This window comes from Protopterus annectens, chromosome 2.part0 (assembly GCF_019279795.1).
Source record: "Protopterus annectens isolate FY-2018-M chromosome 2.part0, PAN1.0, whole genome shotgun sequence".
NCBI classification, from domain to species: domain Eukaryota; kingdom Metazoa; phylum Chordata; order Ceratodontiformes; family Protopteridae; genus Protopterus; species Protopterus annectens.
This window is the reverse complement of record NC_056728.1, coordinates 1,131,888,429-1,131,907,732: the sequence shown is the minus strand read 5'-3', so window position 1 is coordinate 1,131,907,732 and position 19,304 is coordinate 1,131,888,429. Positions and strand designations below refer to the sequence as shown.

Genomic DNA, 19,304 nt, shown 5'->3' with positions numbered 1-19,304 from the left:
AAGTTCAGCAGGTCAGAATGTTGAAGTGCATCCTTCTGACATTTACTCAGATCCCAGAGAACAAAAGGCTGCATCCTTATGATACTACACTGCACTCATTGTGCAAAGAATGGATTAACATTCTGCAGCTTTACTTACAAGAGAGCCTGTAAACGTCAGAAATCAGGCAGCTGCACACTGCTGCAAATGTAATATTTATTCCACCAAATATTAAATGTAGGTGTACACAAAGACTCATTCATACCACTAACAATACACTTCTCCATCTGATCCAGGTTTGGTTTATTTTGAGCTTTGCTTCTGCTACCCTTCACAAGCAGGAAGGCTGCAACTCCCCCCAAAAACGCAGTTTGCTGAGGCCACTATACAGCACCCAGCCTCCCTCTGTAATATAGTTAAGTCATATGTGTTATCCCTTGGGACATAATAGGAATCCTGTAATTATCTCTGCCAAGACTGCATCAGACAGAGACTTCCTGGAGTTCATCACATTCAAATGAACCAGTAAGCAAACAGCACCTACAAGCCAGTGGTAAGAGTTTAAAAAGGGATACCACGTCATCACATTTTCACTGATGCCATCAGATGAGCTTGCACGTTTTTCTTACAAACCTGCATTAATATGGCTAGCACTTCAACGGCATGTCTGTGAAAAAATACTCTTATGCCAGCTGTGAAAAAAGATCATCTGATAAAATATATGACGGCACAATCTGAAGCTGCTCCCTGTATATACAATGCCGTTAGTACCTGCTCTCCTGCAATTTCACCTCTATTTACAAATACAAGAAAACTTAGGACTATGACTCCAGGTACTGATGTTAAGAGCAATGGGCACATAGCTAGGAACTTCATATACTGTGTAAGCAGCATTAATGCCTTCACTTCTACCATTAGTACTGAAGTTCTAATGCAGGCAATTGAACGCCAAATACCTAGCTGTTTATCAAGTAATGCAACCTCCAGTGGTGAAGTAAAGGTGTGTTCTTACTAAGAGTAATGTTTCTTAATATCTACTTTCACCCCATTCCCAAATTTCACTCTGGACAAGATCACTCATGAAAAGCTAATTTAACTGCAAGAGTAACAGGCAATGTCCACACCATAAACATTTTAAGAATGTGAGGATTATATCGTCAGGAGCTAAGTGACTGCAGACAAATTCAGTGCTTCCTGGGTTTTCTTCAGTTTACACACTGCAATAAGTAAAACATTACACACATCAGGACAAACACATGCCAATCTTCAGAAACATACCACACTTTTTTACCCCATTTCCCAGTGTTCACTTTCTGGCCATTAATAATTACTGAAATTTCCAAACGGTCATCAGTTCATTTTCCATGAAAGGCAGAAAAAGCAAAAACAAAAATAGTGTGCAGAACTTCAGCTGTAGGCTGACCAATAACCTGTAGAATAGTAAGATTACCAGAGTCTTAAAAGGATGCAACGAACCATTTTGTTCACCTTCAAAGCAGCCTTTCCAGTCTAGGTCTAACGTCTCATTTCTGAAGTGACTGAGACTCTCAGCATTTTTCCTGCTTTGCCATGTCTAATGCCACTCAACCTGCAGATGTTCTTGATCAGTAGTCTATAGCACTGAACCTCAGCTGCCACTTTGCAGCCCACCTGGCTAGGACTGATGAAGTATCTTCTACAGATTCTTCCTCTTGTCTGAAGTGACCCCTCATATTCACATTCATCTAGAAATTGGCTGATAATGCTCTCAAAACCCTACTGACATAGGACAAAGATATCCCATATCATACTAACCACAAGACCAAATAATCTAGGATTCCACTAGCCACTTCTGTGCCCGCCTAAAGAATTCTCTTACTACCACCTCCTACTTATCTCCATTTAGTCAGGCTTTGATTCATTTAAATATCTTCTCCCTATCCAGTAATTTTAGTGGTTCACCTTGGTTTGTTACACCCACAGTGTTACTTAATGACTGGAATGCATTTAGTGTCTCTCATTCATAGCTTCATTTAGGTCAGGGTCCCAGATAAAGCTTCTTTATCCATATGAACATAATGGCCATGTAATGGCTCCCTACTGATATGTTTGTAGTCCAAATGCTGACTGCTGACATACAAAAACAATTGAAACTACTGGAGAAGAACAAATCTGGAACATTGCTCTTTTCCTTTAAACTTTTTATTTGCAGAGTGACAAGCCTTCCTACACCCCTCCCAAACTAATATATACTAACTCCGATATCACCATACCTTGGAGAAAAGGGAATAGTTCAGGAAATGGTCATCTGACTTATTACATGCAAGTCCAATTTTCTTGGCTATTCAGTCTTGGTGCTTCAGGATTTGCTCTAGAGGGCCCCAACATTTTAAATATTTACCCCATAGAACATATGCAGTTCTCTGACTATACATAAAAGACAAGACAAATTAATTGTATTGCAATAGTGAGGTGGATATGTACAAAGTCTTCTATAACAAGCATACTACAGACAGGATCTTACACACGAATCTCGCTATTAAAACACTAAGTAAATGACACGCTACCACATAGCAGATAAAAGTGCAGTGTACCTCAACTAACATTTTAAAAGCTGTTATACAAGTAACATTGTCATGCAACCACATTCATGTTTTCTTAAAAGAAGGTAGAAAAACATCAGGGTAAGTGTTACAGAACAATTTTTTGAGAACTAATGGGACATGAAAAAAAAAAATTTTTTTAAATCTTCCCCTCTTGTTTGGTAGGATCCGTACATACCACTGCCACACTGTAGCTCCCCTAAGATCCAAAGCTCCATCCTTAACTTAATCTGCTGGCACTTAGTCTGACAGTTCCTTGAGATATTTTATCTTCCTGGGCCAGGGTCATCATTCCCTCCCCCTCCAAGCTGGAAATGATTGGTTCCAACAGCAGGGTGATCGAGCTTGGAAGCCACCAATGCTGTTCAATGAGACAGACATAGTTTGAACTGGATGTGGACATAACCCACTACATGCAGGCACTGTATCTGAAAAAAGAGAAGCTACGAGACAAGGTTTCTGAAAGCAACCCTACCTCAGGCCCAAAGTCAGGTGCACTCCACAAAACTACCCGCTTCCTTAACAGGCCACTGTTTTTTTCTGTTCTAACCTCAGACAGAACTAGGGGACAGCTTAGCCCCATCTATACATCATCTGTCAACCCTCCCTCCTGAGAAAGGTGAGCAGAGACTTAGTCTCATCATTCCTTCAGCAACCCCTACCTGCTCCAAAAGACATATGAGATGGTTGCAAACTCAGGATGCCTGGGCTGGAGTCAGCACAATTACAGCTGTCATAAGGGCACATAGTCTGCTGAGAGTGGCCCAAGTTGCAATAGTACTGCAAAATATGAGGCAAACTTTTAAAGGTGAAATATATTTCAAACTATAAATAAACAGCAGCTAGAACTACATGTATTAAGTCTCATACCACAAAACAGTTACTACTTACTTTCAAAAAGGATCCAACACAAATTGTATAACAACCATATACTACACAATTTGGTTATGCTCTTCTGTGTTTGTAAAGAATGACAATTTAACTAGTATGTTATGGATGCATGTGTTTGTCTGTTAGTCATGTAAGTGAACTGGCCCTCAAACCCTTCACAACCATAAACTAAGTTAGAAGATTAAGGACAAATACAGTGCATGTGAATAATTTCCATTTTTGGAAAGTAGGAAGAAACTATTAAGACCTGGAAGAAACACATGCAGACACGGTGAAAGCATGCAAACTCTACACAGACAGTGATCAGAAGTCAGGACTGAACCCTGCCTAGTGGTGCAATAAGGCAGTGATCTTACTACAAAGCTACTGTGCTTCACTGTGATAATGATCGTTTTAAGTGACAAATGTGGTAATACTCATACAGGATAAAGAACATAAAGCAACACAAGGGAGAACACACAGATGGCAAAAGTCCTTTCATACATGCACCATGAAAATAATAATGATCTACCTTTCAAGTGTCACTCATAGGTTACTATGCTCCATAATGTCAGATTAACAGGCTGAATGGTACAGAGTGGAATCTGCGGTTGTGTACTCCACACTAATTAATCTACAGTCGAGAAAGACTTCATCAATGGAACAAATAAGCCAGCACTATGTGCAAATCATTACCCTTGGCAGCAGACTCACAGCAAAACTACCTTTACATCAAACCGGTATAAATCCATTACTCTCAAATTTACAATTTTTTACCCTATATACGGGTGTGTGTGTGCGCGCGCGCACAAGTGTGGGCATGTTTCAGTAGCATTATCACAGGAAAATATTTCCCATTTCATTCTGGGTGGATGGCCTACTATGCAAAGTCTGCATGCCCGGAGTCCATGCAAGTTTTCTGCAAGTTCTATCATTTTCTCCGTGCAGTAGGTTGACTGGACATCTCCTGAATTGCCGAAGCTGTGAAAGTAGTGTGTGTTTCTACATTAAACCTGCAGTCAGCACAGCAAATGCTTCAAATTCTTGTATCCACTGGTTGCCAAGACAGGCTGCAATATCCCAATGACCCCGTGAAGGATAACAATCTTCTGGAAAATACAGAAAATTTGTGTGTGTGTGTGTGTGTCTCTGTGTCTGTGTGTGTGTGTCTGTGTGTGTGTGTGTGTGTGTATGTATATATATATATATATATATATATATATATATATATATATATATATGTATGTGTGTGTGTGTGTGTTTATTATCTATAGATGATTTATGTAGACATTATATGTGGCACAGTGACGGTTGCTGAGCCTAGAGAACATCATGCCTTTAAAACCAAGACACAAGCATGCAGGTAAGTCTCAACAAACAACAGGTGCTTTTCAGGAAATTTAAGGGACAGAGAAATAGGTGGATACTAGGTACCGGTTTTCCTGAGCCCTCGATTGAGAAAAGATTCTGTAAAGGAGTCCTCAGAGAAATTCATTCTTAACAGAAGAATCAGGCTAGATGACCCCCGCAGTATGAAATTTGGAAAATATCCTTAATGCTTCTACATGGAAGAGAGTTATTCAGTGGAACTTATCCAAACTTGTGTGTGTTAAAAGCTATTAAGAGATTAACTATTTCCTTGCTCTGTTCAAATGTTTTTCTTCTACACCCAGAAATGCAAGTTTTGCTTAAGGAATATCAGTACTGACTGCTTAACGGCACTAGAAGTAAATGCCGTCTCAGACTGGAAAAAAACTGTGCTGTATTAAATAAGAAGCTTTCTGTAAGTTGGACACAATTAAACCACTGGGCCTAAATACAGATTTACTCTAGTCCACATAGCAGGAAGAAGCGTTTTCTACAGGACCTGTGAAAACCCTGAGCCCACACAGGGATTTGTTCTGGAAGGAATCTGTATCCGTGTGAAGGGTTCCATACCAGTTGTTTATCTTCCTATGAAGCCAAAGCCCTGAGTGTACTGAACTGCAGCTGCTGAATCCTGGGCAAAATGCAGACACTATGCCAAGACTTGGTAAACTCTAACAAGACCACTAAGGAAAGGAATGCCACTGCTGATCAACATCTATTTATCCTGTGATAACAGATTACAAAGACATGAACAATACTAGGCAAATGATCACCACAACTATAAGATGCCTAACTATACAGACCTTTAAATAGACTGCATAAAAGTTCCTGCCATCCTTAATACATACTTGATAATGCTCACCTCCAAAATCGAGCAGGGCCTTAAATGTGTGTCTACCAATCCAATAGTTTGCTTGACCTATACGATAACATTTCATAAGCTGAGACGATGTTGACTTAGGATCCTATCCCACCAGGAGGTCTTGTTTATTTGCTGGAAAAGATTTAAGTCCCTAGCAATGTCTGGACAAAACAAATGCTTGGTGAATTAATCATGTGTTTACCCTTAACACCAAGAAATGCAGGACAGTTTCCTTTAATAAATCTAGCTTCACTACTGCTTACTATACAGACAGCATTCCACTTAACGGACACAGTCATCAGGGACATTGGTACATATGTTGATAACGGACTAGCCTTTGATCACCCTATCTCTGTGGTGTTTAGAAAAGCATTAGACTTTGCGCAACTTATCCCTGATGCCATCTCCTCGGGGTCCAAAGAACTTATAATCCCACTTTATTCATCACTTATTAGGCCTATCATTGATTATAATGCACCCTTCAGCATGTACCTCACCAAGCACCTAAACCAGCTTGAGACACCTCAATGTTTCTGCACCAATAGGATCTCAGGTCTTAGTACCTTTTAGTTACTCTGACAGACTAAAAGCTCTGTCGCTCTACTCCATGTCCAGGTGCTTTCTGTGCTATAAATGATTCAACACACTTTGAACTTCTTCACCTAAATAAACAAATGATAAAGCAAATAACCATTTCTAGAGACACAAACCCACACTATCACATCAACAAGACCAGATGGCGAGACAGATGTCATCAACCCCTCTTTTTCCCATTTTCTACTTGGGGTAGGCATGTCACGTCAACTGTCATCATCTCTTAATTCAATGCCACTGTCCTACCTTCAACAGTTATGCCCGACTGTTTCAGGTATTCTCCCACACAATCCATCCATGTCATAGATAAATGCTCGTTACCTCTTGCCTTCTTCCATCTGTCCCAAATCTTCACCAGATTGCCTTCCACTTTTCTTTTTTGTAATGTAACCGAACCACCATAATCTGTTCTCTTTGACCTTCTCTGCAAATGGAGCTACTTTGTCTTCTGCTCTGATGTCCTCAATTCTTTGTCTGCCCCACAATGTGCATCCTACAACCTGTTTCTAGCTTCCTCAACTGCTCTGTTTTCACTGCCCAAGTTTCTATACCATACCTTAGTACTGGTTGCATCACTGTTTTGTACACCTTACTTTTCAGCATCTTTGGTATTCTTCTGTCATACACTACCCTTGACACAGTGCCAGTTGGCTGCACCCCCACTGATTCTAGCTTTGACCTCCACATTCAGACTTCCTTTCTCCTTAACCACCCCCTCAAATACTGAGGCTGTTAACCTATTACACTATTTTCCCTTCTATCTCAATTCTTGGCGTCTTCTGATTGCCCCATTTGCTGCTACTACAACTGTTTCATCTGTACTTAGTTTTATCCCATGTCTCTCTAGTTTTGCATTCCATTCTCCTCTCCATTGCGCGATAGAAACCTAGCCCAAAAAAAAAAATACCCCAATTCTGGATTAGGTTGTACTTTCCTATCAAACAGAGTATTTTCCTAGCAACCTTTAAAACCAGTCTGGTGAATGGATGGGAAACTGCAGATTTTCATCAGAAATACGTGGAAAAAGTCTACTTAATGAGGACACTGCTAGACTCGCACCAGCACTGGGTGATGTGGCTGAGCTTTTTGATGGCCACGTTTGGCAGTAAGCTTAATAAGAACCTATGAATGAGTTTGTACAGCCACTGGTTTTGTGAAGTAGACGATCAAATTTGATTGGGTCTTTCGTGGCTTGAAAAGCAAAACACAGGTAACCTTGGAGCAAATGGTGGGCTTCTAAGTGTAAAGTTTTTAATTTTCTTGGTTAAAAATGGGGTCTTTCAGTTTAGTGATAGGCTTAGATCTACCATAAGAAGCTTTACATTCAATGATGTGTCTGATAAGTGCACTACAGTAAGATCACTTCTTTGGATCTTGATATTCCCGTGAAATTAACTGAGACAGCTAGGATTCCCTGACTAGGAAGGAAACATGATAATGTAGTGATGAAACAGAATTGTCCATATTAAGTACCCAGACCTCTTATGACTGTATCTGTTAGAAAAGGAGTACCACTGAAAACAAATAAGGTGGGAACAGCTTTTTTTTTTTGCCAAATGATACTACATTGCACGTTTCTGCATTTAGCATAAGACTGTTTTTAGTACACCAGTTATGTGTAAATTCCAGTCCATGGGGGAGCAGTTCATTTTCAATGGATGACTAACAGTGCCCAAGCAACAGCTATAAGCACGCTTGGTCAACTACAATTCTCTGATATTGGCTTGAATGTCTGCAAAATAAAGGCCAAATAGCAGAAGGCCCAACAACCTGTGGTACTCTACAAGTTACACGGTTATATTTAGAGAGACTACCAGCAACTTCTACAATTTAGAAGCTGTTGGATCAATTTGCAGTTCTGCTGAAAACATGGTGGCTTACATTAAATTTGTTGTATTTTCCAATAATACCAGCATGGGGGAATAGTGTCAAAACCCTTAGCCAAATCAGGATAAGCAATGTATATGGAGGGACCATTGTCTACAGCCTGTCTAATCTTTGCAAAGAAGTTTACTAGGTTCATGAGTCCAAAATCAAACTGAGAGCTAGATTATTTAAATTGTCTATGCCTGGGTAAGTGAGTTTTGATGTGATAAATTCCATGGCCTTGAATAGAAGACTGGTGAAGCTGATGGGCTTAAAGTACTTGAGTTTGTAGAGAGGCCACTCTTGTGGAAGGAGTCACAGCAGCTCTTCTCCAAGCATCAGACACAAAACCTGCTGACAAGCTGAGGCTACACCATTTAAGTAAAGGTTTGGACCATGCATACTTGACACTGATAAGAATGCAGCCTGGTATGTTATCTAGTCTCACAAAAGCATTATTTTCAGTGTTTCAGGAGAAACTAAATTTAGGTGTTATAAACTTAGCAATGTATTTGCTTGATAATATATTGAATATATCCATTTGATCAGAATGTGTGATGTTATTTATGGATGAGCTCAGTGCACTGTTGGACATTACTCCTTAATTTATTGACATAACTGAAGAAAGACTATTAGTTTTCTTTGGTATCTCTAACAACCTTAAGTTTGTATCCTCCTTCACATTTTCTAATAGTGCTCTTAAGTTCTTTGCTGGCATGTACAGGAATAGTCGAGGTAGTCTTGACATAGGGGGATTAGGGATTTCTTATAACTTTTCATCTTCTTTCTTTTGTTATACAATTTATTAAAATGGGAGTTTCACCAGAGAAGTTTATTCCTGAAATTGCCATTACATTTGTGACAGACAGACATGGACTTTTCTATGCAACTGAGGATGGGCTGGTAAAAAGTAGAGAAGAATGTGGCACCCTCTCACTTGTGTTCATTTGAGGGGGGATTGTTGGGAATTTTGCAAAGGTCTTCTACACAATAGGTTTGCCCTGGAGAAGCCCCTAAAGACAGTCCCATTTGGTGGCTGGGTGGTACTACTGCAGCTGAATGACATCAGACATAACCAGGAAGAGGAGGAGATGGGAGTGGGAAACGGGAGTAGCTAGGATGGTGAGGACCATGTCAGGAACATTACAGCCCCTAGTGAGTGGTTGAACAATTTGCGCCAGTTATATTATTGATATTAAACTCAGGGAAATGGTAAACATACCCTTTTTTAGGAGTTTAAGTGTGCCTGTCAATGCCTGAGTAAATGAAGCCTCCAAGCAAGAAAGTATTTGCTTTGATATTTAAGCAGTCAGTGGTATTAGGGTAATTTTCATGATCACTGGGGAACATCAATGGGGAGCTGTGCAGAATAATGAATTAGCAGTCAGATTTGTTAAGGGTGATTTGGATCCCCAAGCTGCAGTCATGGTAAGTGATGGTATTTCTGAAGAATACAAATACCCCCTTGCAATTATTCTAGAACCTGAAGGTATGATAAGAGCTACACTCTGGTACAGAGAGTGAATGCTGTCGTTGCACTGAAATCACGTCTCAGTACAGATATATAAATGTGTTTGAACTGCAGGATGGCCTTGAGTTCCAGCATCATTCTATTAAGAATCCTAGCACTGAGTAGTGTGTCACCATGATGTCCAAATTTGAGTTTGCGATATAGGAATGTCAGGTAGGAGTACTTTGCCTAAAAAGGCACTACAGCAGCAGCAAAGGCTTTAGCCAGCATAAGGAAGCCTTGATACAAGAGGTGTAACCCACCCCTGGTGAAACAGGTAGTCTAATTTATCATCTCATCCCAGGCAAACACATACTGGATTCCACTTCAAATGACACCAACTACTAAGCCAGATTTGAAAGACAATTATCTTTGTCTATCTATTCATCATTCTCGATGAAGGCAAGATACTACTCAAAGATCCATTTCTTTGTATGTGCCTCAGGGTGAAGAATGCCAGGTCATTAGATGGGTAATTAGCCAAGACATCTGCATGTTCTGAGCCATTTATGAGCTGCTTCATATTCTCAGGGTACACGGTCCTTCCACCCACACTTCCCCCTGTGTGACTCTGAGCAAGTCACTTAATCAGGCAGTGCTCTCCTGTCACTCCAGAAAGAGAGAATTATGTCCAGTGAGCTTACCTTGTTAAACAGGTAAAATAATTCACTCTCACATAGGTCTCCACAATGTCATACTCATACATGTCTAGTTTAAAGACCCTTGCAACATCACAGACCTGGTATCAGACAAGCAGCTTACAGACACCTTGTACAGTCTGGTTGGTGAGGAGTCTCTGTGTGTAACTATAAAGTCATGTATGACTAAAACATTTCCCAGTACGGAACAGAATCAGTGGGCCTTATGGTTTTAGGCTTATTCTACTGATAAATCTTGGGTGATCTCTATGGATTTGCAAAGTGTGTGAGTGCAGAAGGAGTAAGAGATCGCCTTGTGATTTGGAGGCTGAGATTATTTTGTGTGCATTGATTTTCTTCACAGTTTCAACATAAATTATAGCCTTAGTGGAGTGGTATGACTTATGTGGTGTTGCACAGACATATATGATGCTTACAAACAGTGGCTAACATGAAAACTTTGCCTCCATGTTTCTTTAATATGTTCATCTCTAGCAGGTTGCACAATCAATTGATAGAAGTTGTGAACAGTCAGTAAGCATAAGACAGTTGGAAACTACTAAAGCAGACCCCAAAGATTTATGGTTAAAATATTTAGGTTGATACTCTCAAGTTATATTAGATGGTAGTTAATCCAGCAGGACTTCATCAAAAGACAGTATTAGGTTGGCCAAGAACAATGAATAGCGGAGATGTGTCCATTGGCTACTACCAGGTTACTACTAGTGCTGGTTGCACTGCAGCTACACTAAACTAGAAATGAATGTCTCTTTGATCGTTTTCTAACAAGACGTAAAACACTAGCACTAATCTCAAGTTGTTAACTAGGAAGGCAACAGGCTCCTTAATGAGCAGTAGTTTCAACAGACATGTTCCAGGGGACTGTAAGGTGGTTGCTGGTTCAGAGTCATAGTTAAGTACTAGGCAATCAATCTACAAACAGTTACAGGCCTGGTCAAAAAAAAAAAAAACACTACTTAAAAGTTCCTTCTGACATCAAGGTGGGAAAGACAAGACAGACCAGAGGACTGAGGTTGCTCAGTCAATTATCACATTTTACCCTGAAGATAGCAAGGGTGCTACTCTGCTTGACATGTAGTGGAAGTTTGTTCTAGTGGTGAAGGATATATTGGAATATAAATCTATCTATATACACAAAGTCAAAAAATACCAGGATTTGCCACAAACGAGGGCTATGTGGTGCTCTCTGTGACCTGGTTCAAGGGTCCAGACAGCACCCCTGCACTACCAGCCTATAACTCATACCACACTTTTCGGCCATGTAACCTGGACCGAAACACCAAAGGCGGGGGTGTGTCCATATTCATTAAGGATATCCACACCTCCAGGCTAGTTGCTCAGCATAATGCATCCGAGGTTACCCAAGTGCAATTAACTGTGGGCAAAACTGCAATCCAAATTGTAGCTTGCTACAGATCCCCCACCATGCCCCAGGATTCCCACTCCTCTTTTCTTGATGTGCTGGAAAATATTAGGGTTCAACCAAACACCCTAATAATGGGCGACTTCAACTACCCCACCATTAACTGGGAAAACTACTTGTACACCAACTCCTTAGCTCAACGCTTTCTGGAATTCATAAACTCCAATGCCCTGGATCAACTTATCCACACCCCCACCAGGGGCAACAATATCCTAGACCTAGTCATTACCAACATGAGTGACCAGTGTTCCACACCAGAAGTCAACTCCTCGTTGGTCCGATCCGACCATAAGTTAATCACCCTTGATATTCACATCCCGCCCCCATTAAGGAAACCACAGTAAACAAATCTCCAAAGCCAACTTCATGCTTCTTAAGACAGAAGTGAACTTCATGACATCCATGCAGATGGACAATACAGTTACAACTGCTGAATCCTACACAAATGCACTCTTATAAGCACTTACACGAGTGCATGGATCGTGCTATCCCAAACAGAGCCTAGATGCCATCATCCAAAAAAAGGAAGCCAATCTGGTGGTCCCCTGCCATAAACAAACTGTACAAAAGAAGAAAGAAACTGTTGCAAAAGAGAGTAAAATCCCATGAGTGGAGGAGCTCCCTGGTCAGCCTCAGTAAGAAGCTGAGATCCCTTATAAGATCCTACAAAGCTAGCTATGAAAACAAAATTGCCACTAATTCTAAGGACATCCACAAAGCATTCTATAGCTATGTCAGGAATCTCGATGGCAACACCCAGATCTGCTCTGAGTTACCGCACAACAGCACGAAAATTACAGAACCAACTGATATGGCCAACATCCTGGCAGATAGGTTCAGTGCTAACTTTACCCCCCCCCACACACACACCCTAAAGGGCCCATATCTATACAGGAAGAATGCAGAGTCCCTGTAATCACAACTATGCAGGTAAAAGCTGCACTCTCTAAAGCCAAAAACACAGCATCCATGGGACTGGACAACATCCCAGGCTGCGTTTTACACGGACTTCAGAATGAACTGGCTCCCCACTTAAGCACCATGTTCAATAATAGCCTCGCATCAGGCTTTGTGCCCACTGAATGGCGCAGAGCAACAGTTATCCCACTCCACAAAGGGGGAGCCACCACTGATCCCGGGAACTATCGCCTTATTAGCCTGACGAGCCTGGTCTGCAAGGCCATGGAACGTATCATCATGGAACGCAAAGACATTGGTAACCTCCTAACTCTGGATCCCACCCAGTTCGGGTTTGTGAAAGGCAAATCATGCCTCCTGAACCTGATCGACTTCTTTGAGGCAGTCACCAAAGCAGCAGATGAGGGTAAGGTGGTTCACACAGCCTATCTTGACCTCGCCAAGGCTTTCGACACCATCCCCCATTCTGGAATTATAGCTAAATGCACTAAACTAGGTATAAATCCCTACATCACAAGATGGGTTGCCAACTGGCTCAATGACAGAACCCACACTGTAAAAGTTACAGACTCCAAATCTGACCTCAAAGCAGTGACAAGTGGAGTACCACAGGGTTCCGTCCTGGGACCTCTCCTGTTTGTTATCTACTTCTCTGAAGTACAGGCTAACACAGAAGGCCAATGGCTAACAAAGTTCGCAGATGACTGCAAACAAGAGACATAGTCAAGTCTCCAAATGATGTGGACATCCTACAGAAGGGCCACGCTGAGACAGATGCCTGGTGTCAGAGCCATGGCCTCAAGCTCAATGCCAAAAAGTGCAGTGTCATCCCCTTTGGTAAAAACTCTGTACCCATGAACTACCACATAGGCAGCAATCTACTTAAGTGTGATAAGAGACCTTGGGACCCAAGTGGACAGTAGTCTTTCCTTTGATAGTCACATTGCCACAGTAGTCAGGAAGTCCTTCTACGTGGCACACCTCATCATAAAAGGGTTCTCATCCAGGAAAAAAAGAAGTCATTGTTCCCCTCTACTCGACACTCATTAGACCCATTATAGAGTACAACGCCCCATTTGGAATGTACCTCTCAAGACATCTGCAGCAGCTGGAAAGGCCACAGAAGTACCTCACAAAGAGGATTACTGGCCTCAAACAAATGACCTACACTGACCATCTCAAAAAAATAGAAGTTATGTTCTTACCATAACGTTCCATGTTAGTTGTCTTCTCCTCGCCTTCTTTCTTGCTGGATGGGTTCGGAGCCGACCTCGGCTCCTACTCGGCCACTCTAAAAGCTCGAGAGTTGGTTCCACCGGCTCAAGGCTCCCCTTATATCCCACAATGCTAGGCGTGAATTACCTCAGATCTCGTTTGTGAGCTAGGCCCAGCTAATAATAAAACCAGACAAAACTGGAAAAGAGAGTCCACCTCTATAAACAAAAAGGGAAGAGGAAAGGTGACCTGAAGCCTGATCTAGGAAAATATGCACAGCAGAGCATATACCTATAGCAAAAGAGGTGGTAGAAAGACAGGTCACAATCAAACTCCTCTAGGTCTGTCCAGGCCAGGGGGAAGGAGGGTGGGACGCAAGAAAGAAGGCGAGAAGAAGACAACTAACATGGAACGTTATGGTAAGAACATAACTTCTATATGTTAAGTTGTCTATCTCGCCTTCATTCTTGCTGGATGGGACCACGTCCCTAGCACCTTGTCCCGGGTGGCCTAATGGAACAGACTCTTGAGAACAGTGGTACCAAAGTTAACTCTATGTCTAGAAGCTAAATCTAACTTATAATGTGAAATGAAAGTGTGAGGAGTAGCCCAAGTAGCCGCTGCACAAATGGTGTCAATAGGCAGTCTGTCTTGGAAGGCTATAGAAGTAGCCAAAGCTCTGGTGGAGTGGGCCTTAGGTTTGTTAGGCAGCTTTTGGTGTCTAATTTCATAAACAATGGAAATCATAGATGTTAGCCATCTAGATAGTGATACCTTGGAAACAGAAAGTCCCTTTCTGCCTTCTGCATAAGAGACAAACAGCTGGTCAGTTTTTCTGAATTGTTTGGTCCTATCTAAATAGCACCTTAACTGACGATGAACATCTAGCCAATGCAATTTTTGTTCAGACCTATTAGAATATTCTGGAAAAAACACCGGGAGGTCAATGCTTTGATTTAGGTTTGACGCAGAGGCTACTTTAGGTAAAAAGGACGGGTTGGTTCGTAAGGATACCCCGTCTTTGTGGAACAACAGATATGGCGGTCGACAGCTGAGTGCATGAAGTTCTGAAACTCTTCTAGCTGAAGTAATAGCTACCAGAAAGAGAGTCTTCCATGATAGCAATTTTAATGAACAGGAAGCTGCAGGTTCGAAAGGGGGGAGAATCAAGGAACTGAGAACTAAATTAAGGTCCCACGAAGGAGGAGGATTTCTTATAGGAGGTCTGAGTAGGAAAACTCCCTTCAAAAATGCTTTGCAAAGCTTGTGGGACAGGATGGCAGACTCTGAAATGCCCACATGAAAGTTAGATATAGCTGCCAATTGAACTTTGAGAGTAGAAGGAGATGAGCCTGAATGAAAGAGTTCAGCTAGAAAATCAAGAACTGTTTGGATGGGAGCAGTGAAAGGATCTAAGCCCCTTCCTTGAGCCCAATAGGCAAAACATTTCCACTTACTAAGATAAATTTTTCGAGTGGAAGATTTATGTGAGGCTATTAAAATATCTCGAACAGTGTGAGATATTTGAGGAAGCCTGGCTAAGGTAGGAACTGGAGGAACCAAGCAGTGAGGTTCAGAGATGTTAGGGAGCGATGAAACTGACCGGACTGATGGATCAAAAGATCTGGAACTAGGTCCAGATGCCACGGTTGCTCCAACAGAAATTGATGTAGAAAGGGGAACCAAACCTGTCGAGGCCTGTAAGGAGCAATGAGGATCAATGAGGCCTTCTGAGCGATAGCTTTCTGTATCACTTGAGAGATTAGTGGAAAGGGAGGGAATGCATACAGAAGTCCCCGGGCCAAACTTGGACTAGAGCGCCTCTGCTGGGCTGGCCTGGTAAGGGGAAGAGGGTGAAATAATCTTTGCACTTGCTGTTTTGGGGAGTAGCAAAAAGGTCGCAGCAAGGCTGACCCCATTTGAGAAATATTTTTTCCACAATAGAATCTTTCAGAGACCACTCGTGAGGCATGAGGATAGCTCTGCTCAACTTGTCCGCGATTTGATTGGACTTCCCGGGGATGTGCGTTGCTATCAGAAACCGCTGAGAAGAAATCGCCCATTGCCACAGTCTGAGTGCTTCTCGACATAGGGGATAGGACCTGGTTCCGCCTTGTTTGTTGATATACCACACTACAGACATATTGTCCGTCTGGATTGCTATCGTTCCCGAGGGGAGAGAGTGTTGAAGGGCTTGCAACGCTAAAAGCACTGCTCTCATCTCTAGAACATTTATATGCAAGTGGCATTCGTCTGGTTGCCATATGCCCTGGACAGTTCTGCCCTGACAATGCCCCCCCACCCGATCAGGGAGGCGTCCGTTGTCAGAGTAGCAACCGGAGGGGGAGGAACAAAGGGTCTTCCCAGGAAGAGCTGAGGGGAAGACATCCACCACAGAAGATGATTCTTGCATGTTTGCGTAATCATAATGGTGTGGGACATCAGAAGTTGCTGGTATGACCATTGTGTGAAGAGCATCCATTGAAGGATTCTCATGTGGAATCTGGCTAATAGAAGTAGAGGGATAGCAGCCGCCATAATCCCCAATACTTTCAGAACTAATCTGGCTTTGACTCTGTTGCTGTTGAAGAGAAGAGAGACCAGTTTGCGTATGTCTGTTATTCTCTGATCTGTTAGTCTCGCAGACATGTTGACTGTGTCTAGATTTGCGCTTATGAAGGTAATAGCACGACAAGGCGACAAAACAGACTTTTCGCAATTTATTGATATGCCTAACTTTTGACAAATGCGAAAGGTGTAGTCTCTGGCCACTAGAAGAAGATGCTTGGTGGGAGCTGTGAGGAGCCAGTCGTCCAAATATGGAAACACCTGGAATCCTTGACGTCTCAGGTGAGAAGCTACCACTGCCATGCATTTGGTAAACACCCGGGGGGCAGTGGTGAGTCCAAAGGGCAGGGCTCTGAATTGAAAGTGACTGGTTCCCAGCCTGAAGTGGAGGAATCTTCTGGAGCGTCTGTTCATTTTTATATGATAGTACGCATCCTGAAGGTCTATAGAGCACATCCAGTTTTCCTTTCCCAATAGGGGAAGTATGGACTGTAGCGTGACCATCCGAAATCTTGTTTTCTTGACAGACTTGTTCAAGATACTGAGATCCAAAATTGGTCTCCAGTCCCCTGTTTTCTTCGGAACTAAAAAGAACCTGGAGTAGATTCCGGATCCTTGCTGGTCTGCTGGAACTGGCTGAATTGCTCTTTTTGCAAGCAGCTTTGAAATTTCTAAAGCTGCAAGATCCCTTTGAGTGGGTGGAACATCTGGAAGGGATTTTTTTGATTGGTTTGGAATGCGAACAAAGGGAATGGAATAGCCTTCGGAATGATGGACTGTACCCACTTGTCTTGAGTTAGGGATAGCCAGGCTTCTGGGTACAGTGACAATCTTCCCCCGACTGCCTCCGAAGGTGGACAGTCGGGCAACACCTCAGGGATGCTGGAAGGGCTTATCGGAAAAAGTTTCTCGATTGCCCTGGTTCTGCGGACCCCCTCTGCCTCTGGGGCGACGTCTACCATTATTGTTCCCTCCTCTGCCTCTGGAGGGGAACAGACTCTGTGCGTCAGGCAAATTCCCTTGAGATTGTTTGCAGAACCACATTTTTCCACTTTTCTGGCCTTTGGGGTAAGGTCTAGAAGGAGTAGAAAAACGGACTCCGACAGCAGACAGAGTTTTGCCATCTGTCTCGCACCTAGTCAAGGTTTCTTTCACTTGAGGACCAAAGAGAGATGATCCATCAAACGGGGAATTAGTGAAAGACGTTTTAAAGGGGTCCGCAAAATTGCATAGTCGCATCCAGGCATGCCGGCGTAAAGCGACACCTGTCCCTGCGGCTCTGCTCGCTCCATCAGCTGCATATGAAAGGAGGCGCATGGAGGAGTTAGCTATAGAATTCAGGGTAGCCAGCTGGGCGTTCATCTTGTCCTGAAAACCCGCAGCCATAGGATCCTTCAACATCTCACTCGCTTCCTTGATCAAGTCACTTTGGAGACGAGTGAAATGGCATAGGTAGTTCAGCGAACGCATGGCAAAGGTCGCTGACGAAAACATCCGCTTCCGCATCTGTCCATAGACCTAGATTCCTTATTAGGGGGATGGACAGGCACTGAAGGATCAGCTAGTTCCTTCTTGGTGGCAGCAGCTACCACCATAGCATCCACAGTAACTCCTTTGGTCAGAAATTGTTTATCAGTAGGTGCTGTTATAAACTTTGAAGGTCTCCTGGGGGTGGGGTCCACTGAGTCAGGAGCCGTCCAGAGGGGGTCAAAGGGGGGGGGGACACCCAGGAGGTGGAAGGGCGAGAGCCGAACGCTTCAAGATACACAGATTCATCCTCCGAAGGGTTAAGGGCTGGCCAATTTCCCCTCTGTTTAAGGATCTCTAGAATGTCTGCGAAGGAGACATCTTCAGAAGGGGAACGGGGGGAACCCTCGGAATCCTCTAAATCTGTGTCAGAGGTGACAGACTCAGGTGAGTCTATGTGTTTCCTCTTACACTTTCTCTTCCTAGGGGGCTCCCCTGCCAAATCAGGAGAGGCCTCGGAAGAGGATGAAATCCCCACAGGGGATTCTTGAAGAGTTGGCTCTCTGCGGTCAGGGATGAGGGAGAGAGTAGACATCACCGGAGGCACCGAAGAGGGAGGGGCGGACGGAGCCGACTGTGGAGTTGAACCAGGTTCCAACACACTCCGCATGACCTCGAACGCACCCCTGTCAGGCAGAGCCAGAGGTCCCTGCTCCGAGAAGCTAAGAACCCCCCTCGGCACAGACAGAGATGGCTCCGAGGCCGATGTCGGAGCCGAACTCACCAGCGCCGAAGCACCGAGAGGGAGAGTGGGGTCGGACAAGGGTCCGATACCACTCACCCTCGAGCCGACGAGGAAGTCCGGCCGAGATTCTTCAAAGGAAGAAATCGGAGCCGGAAGGAACCAAGACAATTGTATCGGCTCCGACGCTACCACAGTCTCGGTTCCGAGACGCCTGCCCGAGCTCAAAGGAGTCGGAGGAGGAATATTTTGAGGAATAGGTTGAAGCATCGACTGATGAGTCGGGCTCTGAAGCATTTGGGCCAGTGCCTCGGACTTTAGAAGTCGACTCACTACCCTCTGAAGGTCATGATCCGAGAGCCTCGATGACCTAGAGGAGTGAGATCTATGGCTCCGTTCAGACAGCAAGGGAGACGCTGGAGCCGAATGAACGGAGCCAAGGGATGGTGACCTAGACCTCTTTCTAGATGTCGGCTCCGATGGTCTGATCGAGCCGACCCAGGAATTTCAATACCTCGGCTCCAGCCGGAGCCGAGGGAACCACAGAAGCTGTAGTCAAGACTCATCGGCTCCAGCCGGAGCCGATGTAGCAGTAGGTTTCGAAGCCTTAGGCCTCGACTCAGAAACTGGAGTCGAGGACTTAGAAGCCTTGGAAGGTTTTCCCGAGGTAGCAGTAAGGGA

At 43.4% G+C, this 19,304-nt stretch overlaps 1 protein-coding gene across 1 annotated transcript in view; it reads right to left on the bottom strand.

Moving 5' to 3' along the window:
* The window catches only part of FOCAD (focadhesin), a 2,336,882-nt gene that overhangs the window by 1,452,709 nt on the left and 864,869 nt on the right, over nt 1-19,304 (bottom strand). The gene's annotated exons all lie outside the window — the stretch shown is intronic.